We start from the raw sequence: 5,840 nt of genomic DNA on the forward strand, positions 1-5,840 counted from the left end.
TACAGCAACAACTGCCAGAGAGACTGCCACTTTCATTCCTCCTACCATAGTCTCCTCACACCACTGCCTTCTCAGAATTTGACCTACTTGCTCCCCTGTAGCAGAGCTAACTGTTCCCTCCTCCAGGAACTAGGAGCACACGTCTTGAACATATCGCAAAAAGCATTCTAGCTGCATAACTATTCTTACAAAAAGGTTTGACCCTAATTGTCCCATAATGTTTTACTCCCAATTATACTCTTCCCCCAAAACTTTCTTTACTCACTGTGCACACCTGGGAAGTTCCGTCACCTACCTTCAGTTTAGTTTTCTTGTACTCAAGTCCCCTGTTCGGGCGACACTTGCCGTGGACCAGCATGGCTCACAATTCTGGGTCTTGAGTGAGAACGGTGCCGAATTAAGAAAACAGACTTATTAAGAAAAAAGGATGGGATCGGGAGGCCTCTTCAATGCTGATGGCAATATCCGAGTGCCCCATAGCCCCAGTTTGCTTTATTATATAGCCATATGCAAATCAAAGAAATCCTTGATACAAAGTTACACATCTGAGGCGAAAAATAGGAACTCTCCCAAGGCATAAGCAGGAATTCCTCCACCATGCATAAGCGAAATCAAACAACATCTGAACAAAGAGTAAGAGAAAAGGCATGTAAATTGCTTCTAGCAACTTAAGCAAGCAAGTGAAGTGGGTGCAAATCCTCAGCATCATAGCCAATATGGAGGTGGAGGGGGGGAGAACTGAGCCTTTTGCAAAGCCTTGAATTTACAAAGGCTTTTTGCCACTTGCAGTCTACAACACACAACCATCCCATATTCTCTATTTAACGTTTTATGAGGCCTGACTAGTGGTGGCACAGTGAATAGAGCATCAACCTGGGATGCTAAGGTCCCAAGTTTGAAATCCCAAGGTCACTGGCTTGAGCACAGGCTCATCAGCTTGAGTGTGGCGTTGCTGGCTTGAGTGTGGGAGCATGGACATGACCCCATGGTTGCTAGCTTGAGCCCAAAGATCACTGGCTTGAAGCCCAAGGTTGCTGGCTTAAGCAAGGGATCATTGGCTCAGCTGGAGCCCCCCATCAAGGAATGAATGAGAAGTAATCAGTGAACAACTAAAGTGATGCAATAATGAGTTGATTCTTCTCATCTTTCCCTTCTGGTCTCAGTCTCTCTCTCTCTCTCTCTCGAAAAAGAAAAAAATAAATTATGAGGTTTCCCAGTCACATTGGTTGGATCAGGGACTATTTCTCCACATGAGCCTTGGAAATTTTTCCATTTCATCCTTTTGAGTGTTCCTGCATCTAGCCTCCTATGGATTCTTACATGAATGTACAGATTAGTACTCTGCCCAGTACTTGAGAAAAACCCTCCATCTCTCTCAAGTTTTCTCTCCTGTGCTGTGCTCTATTCAGACTCCAACCTCTGTCTCAACTCAGCGTGACTTTTGGGGTCTGCATGGATTCATCCTTGCAATAGGCCTGGGGATTTCCTTTTGCAGAACTTGGACAGTCACATGGCTCACATTATTTGTTTTCCTTCTCTCATAGCGCACTGTTATTTGCCTGATAGACAGTGTATTGCGTTATCTAACTGAAAAGCTAATAGATTTTTTTTCTCTTTTTTACAGAGACAGAGAGAGAGTCAGAGAGAGGGATAGACAGGGAAAGACAGACAAGAACGGAGAGAGATGAGAAGCATCAATCATTAGTTTTTCATTGCGCATTGCAACACCTTAGTTGTTCATTGATTGCTTTCTCATATGTGCCTTGATTGCGGGCCTTCAGCAGACCGAGTAACCCCTTGCTGGAGCCAGCGATCTTGGGTTCAAGTTGGTGGGCTTTTGCTCAAACCAGATGAGCCCGCACTCCAGCTGGCAACCTCGGGGTCTCGAACCTGGGTCCTCTGCATCCCAGTCCGACGCTTTATCCACTGTGCCACCGCCTGGTCAGGCTGCTAATAGATTTAATATATTAGATTGGCCAACATTCTGAAATGTGAATATGAAAAATGAATGTCTGAAAATGGAAAAACTATACCCCTTACAATAACATCAAAATATGAAACATTTGAAAAAAAATGAAACATTTGGAAATACATTTCACAAAATGCATTAGAATTGTATACTTTACAAAATATTACTAAGATGTACCATATTTCTGAATCTAAAAAATTAATATTTTAATTTATTCTCCCCTGATTTAGGTTTACATAACTATCCAATTCCCTGTGATTCAGGAGGGGGACTGCAGTTGATATTAACAAACTTATTCTAAAATTCATATGGAAATTCAAAGCACCAAACTACCCAAACAAATTTTAGAAAGAACAACAAATTTTAAAGGTTGTATCTGATTTTAAGAATTACTATATAGCATCGACCTAGAATGCTGAAGTTGCCAGTTAAAAACCCTGGGCTTGCCTGGTGAAGGCACATATGGGAGTTGATGCTTTCTGTTCCTCCCTCCTTCTTTTTCTCTCTCTCCTCTCTAAATTGAATAAATAAAACCTTTAAAATTTTTCAAAAAAAGTAAATTATAAAACAGGGTGACGGAGTGAGGGGTGATGTCTCATTGAGAAGGCTGCATTTGAGCAAAGACTTTATATGAGATGAGAGTTATTCAAACAGAAATCACAGCAATAGCCAGATAGCTCAGTTAGAGTGTAAGCCCAAGCACAGAGGTTGTTGGTTTGATCCTCCGTCAGGGCATGTGCAGAAACAGATCAATGTTCCTGTCTCTCTCTCTAAATAAATAAAAAGAAAATTTTAGCCTTGCCTGTGGTTGTGCAGTGGATAAAGCGTCAACCTGGAATACTAAGGTCACCAGTTCGAAACCCCAGGCTTGCCTGGTCAAGGGACATATGGGAGTTGATGCTTCCTGCTCCTCCCCCCTTTCTTCTGTCTCCTCTGTAGAAATGAATACATAAAAAAATCAAGAATTAGCCTGACCTCTGGTGGCGCAATGGATAAAGCGTCGACCTGGGAACACTGAGGTTGTCGGTTCAAAACCCTCCACTTGTCTGGTCAAGGCATATATGAGAGTTGATGCTTCCTGCTCCTCCCCCCTTTCTCTCTCTCTCTCTCTCCCTCCCTCCTCTCTAAAATGAATAAATTAATTAATTAATTAATTAATTAAGAATTACTATAGAGCTATACTAGTGAAAAGTACAATATTGGTGAAAGGGTATACACATCAAGAAAATAAGAGTCCAGGCCCTGGCCAGTTGGCTTAGCGGTAGAGCATCGGCCTGGTGTGCGGGGTACCGGGGTTTGATTCCCGGCCGGGGCACATAGGAGAGGCACCCATTTGCTTCTCCACCCCCCCTCCTTCCTCTCTGTCTCTCTCTTCCCCTCCCGCAGCCAGAGCTCCATTGGAGCAAGGATGGCCCGGGCGCTGGGGATGGCTCCTTGGCCTCTGCCCCAGGCGCTAGAGTGGCTCTGGTCTCGGGAGAGCAACACCCCGGAGGGGCAGAGCATCGCCCCCTGGTGGGCAGAGCGTAGCCCCTGGTGGGCGTGCCGGGTGGATCCCGGTCGGGTGCATGCGGGAGTCTGTCTGACTGTCTCTCCCTGTTTCCAGCTTCAGAAAAAAAAAGAAAAGAAAATAAGAGTCCAGAAATAGACCCACAAAGCGTGGCCAGGTGGCTTAGTAGATAAAGCATCCTCCTGGCATGTGAAGTCATGGGTTCAATCCCAGTGAAGGCACTGAGAAGCAATGAATGAGTGCACAACTAAATGGAAAAACTGGATGGAACAGCGAATTGATGTTTCTCTTTCTATTGCCTTTCCTCTCAATCAATGGGGAAAAAAATAGCCTGACCAGGTGGTGGTGCAGTGGATGGATCGTCGGACTGGGACACAGAGGACCCAGGTTGGAAGCGTCAAGGTTGCTGGCTTCAGTACAGGCTCATCCAGCTTGAGCATTGAATCCTAGACATGACCCCATGGTCATTGGCATGAGAACAAGGTCGCTGACTTGAGCAAGGGGTCACTCGATCTGTGTAGCCCCCTGGTCAAGGCACAAATGAGAAAGCAATCAATGAACAACTAAGGTGCTGTAACAAAAAATTGATGTTTCTCATTTCTCTCCCTTCCTGTATGTCCCTGTCTCTGTCACACATACACACAAAAGACACAAAATTGACTATATATATATAAATTTATTTTCAATAATATTTCCAAGGTATTTCAAGACTCAAGTAGTGTTTTCAGAAAACTGATGTAAAATTATTACATAAGAAAAAATACCCAAACCTCAAATACCTTGTCATTTATTAATTAACATAGTAATTACTTGAATTACTCTAATTAATTTGAAATGAATCATAAACCTGAATGTCTGAAATTTTTAAAAAATACACGTCATAGGAGATAATGTATGAGGAGCAGTCTTTGAACTTGGGTTAGATAATAAAATCTTTTACAAAGCACATAAAAATCAAAACCCAAAGAATCAATTGGAGCTTTACCAAAATTAAAAACGTTATTAATTTTGTATATATAAGGATATATATACAGAAGACCTAGGTAACGAACCCAGAACAAACCCCCATGTACATGCTCAGATTTTTAACAATCGTGCAAAGTCCATTTAATAGGAAAATGAATCTTTTCAGCAGGTGGTGTTGAGAAAACTGGACCTTCATATGAAAAAGAATGAAGGTGCAACCTTACCATCCGCAACATAAAAACATGAATTTAAAATGGAATAAAGGCCTGACCTGTGGTGGCGCAGCGGATAAAGCGTCAACCTGGAAATGCTGAGATTGCCGGTTCAAAGCCCTGGGCTTGCCTGGTCAAGGCACATATGGGAGTTGATGCTTCCAGCTCCTCCCCCCTTCTCTCTCTCTGTCTCCCCTCTCTAAAAATGAATAAATAAAAAAAAAATTTTTTTTTAATGGAATAAAGGCCTAAATGTTAAATATGCAGATTATAATACTCCTTTTTTTTTAATATTTACTGATTTTAGAGAGTGCAGAGAGAGGAAGGCAGTGAGGGAGGAACAGGAAGCATCAACTCAGTTGTTTTTTCTTCTTTTTTTCTTATTTTGCTGAATTGAAAAGTGGGGGGAGGCAGAGAGACAGACTCCCACATGTGCCTGACTGGGATCCACCCGGAATACCCACCAGGGGGCGATGCTCTGCCCATCTGGAGCATTGCCATTGCAATTGAAGCCATTCTAGTGGCTGAGGTGGAGGCCATGCAGTGGTCCTCAGCGCCTGAGCTAACTTTGCTTCAATAGAGCCCTGGCTGCAGGAAGGGATGAGAGAGATAGAGAGAAAGGAGAGGGGAAGGGTGGAGAAGCAGATGGGTGCTTCTCCTGTGTGCCCTGGCTGGGAACCGAACCCGGGACTTCCACACGCCAGGCAGACGTTCTACCACTGAAGCAACCGAACAGAGCCTAGTTGTTGCTTCTTGTAATTGCCTTGACCAGGCAAGCCCAGGGTTTCGAACTGGAAACCTCAGTGCTCCAGGTCACCACTTTATCCACTGTGCAACCAGTATGATATTCTTAAAAAACAAAAAACAAAGGAAAAAAACTTCATGACACTGGATTTAGTCTTGTACATTACAATAAAGGCACAGGCAATAAAAATAAATTGGACTAACCTAAGATTTAAAACTTCTGTGTGAAGGACTAAGAGAATATAGTGAAATGGCAACCCTCAGAAAGAGAAACTGTATTTGCAAATCATATATCCAATAAGGAATTAACACCCAGAATAAATAAAAAAAAAACAGGCCCTGGCTGGTTGGCTCAGTGGTAGAGCATCGGCCTGGCGTGCGAAGTCCTGGGTTCGATTCCTGGCCAGGGCACACAGGAGAAGCACCCATCTGCTTCTCCACC

This window comes from Saccopteryx bilineata, chromosome 3 (genome assembly GCF_036850765.1).
Source record: "Saccopteryx bilineata isolate mSacBil1 chromosome 3, mSacBil1_pri_phased_curated, whole genome shotgun sequence".
NCBI classification, from domain to species: Eukaryota; Metazoa; Chordata; class Mammalia; order Chiroptera; family Emballonuridae; genus Saccopteryx; species Saccopteryx bilineata.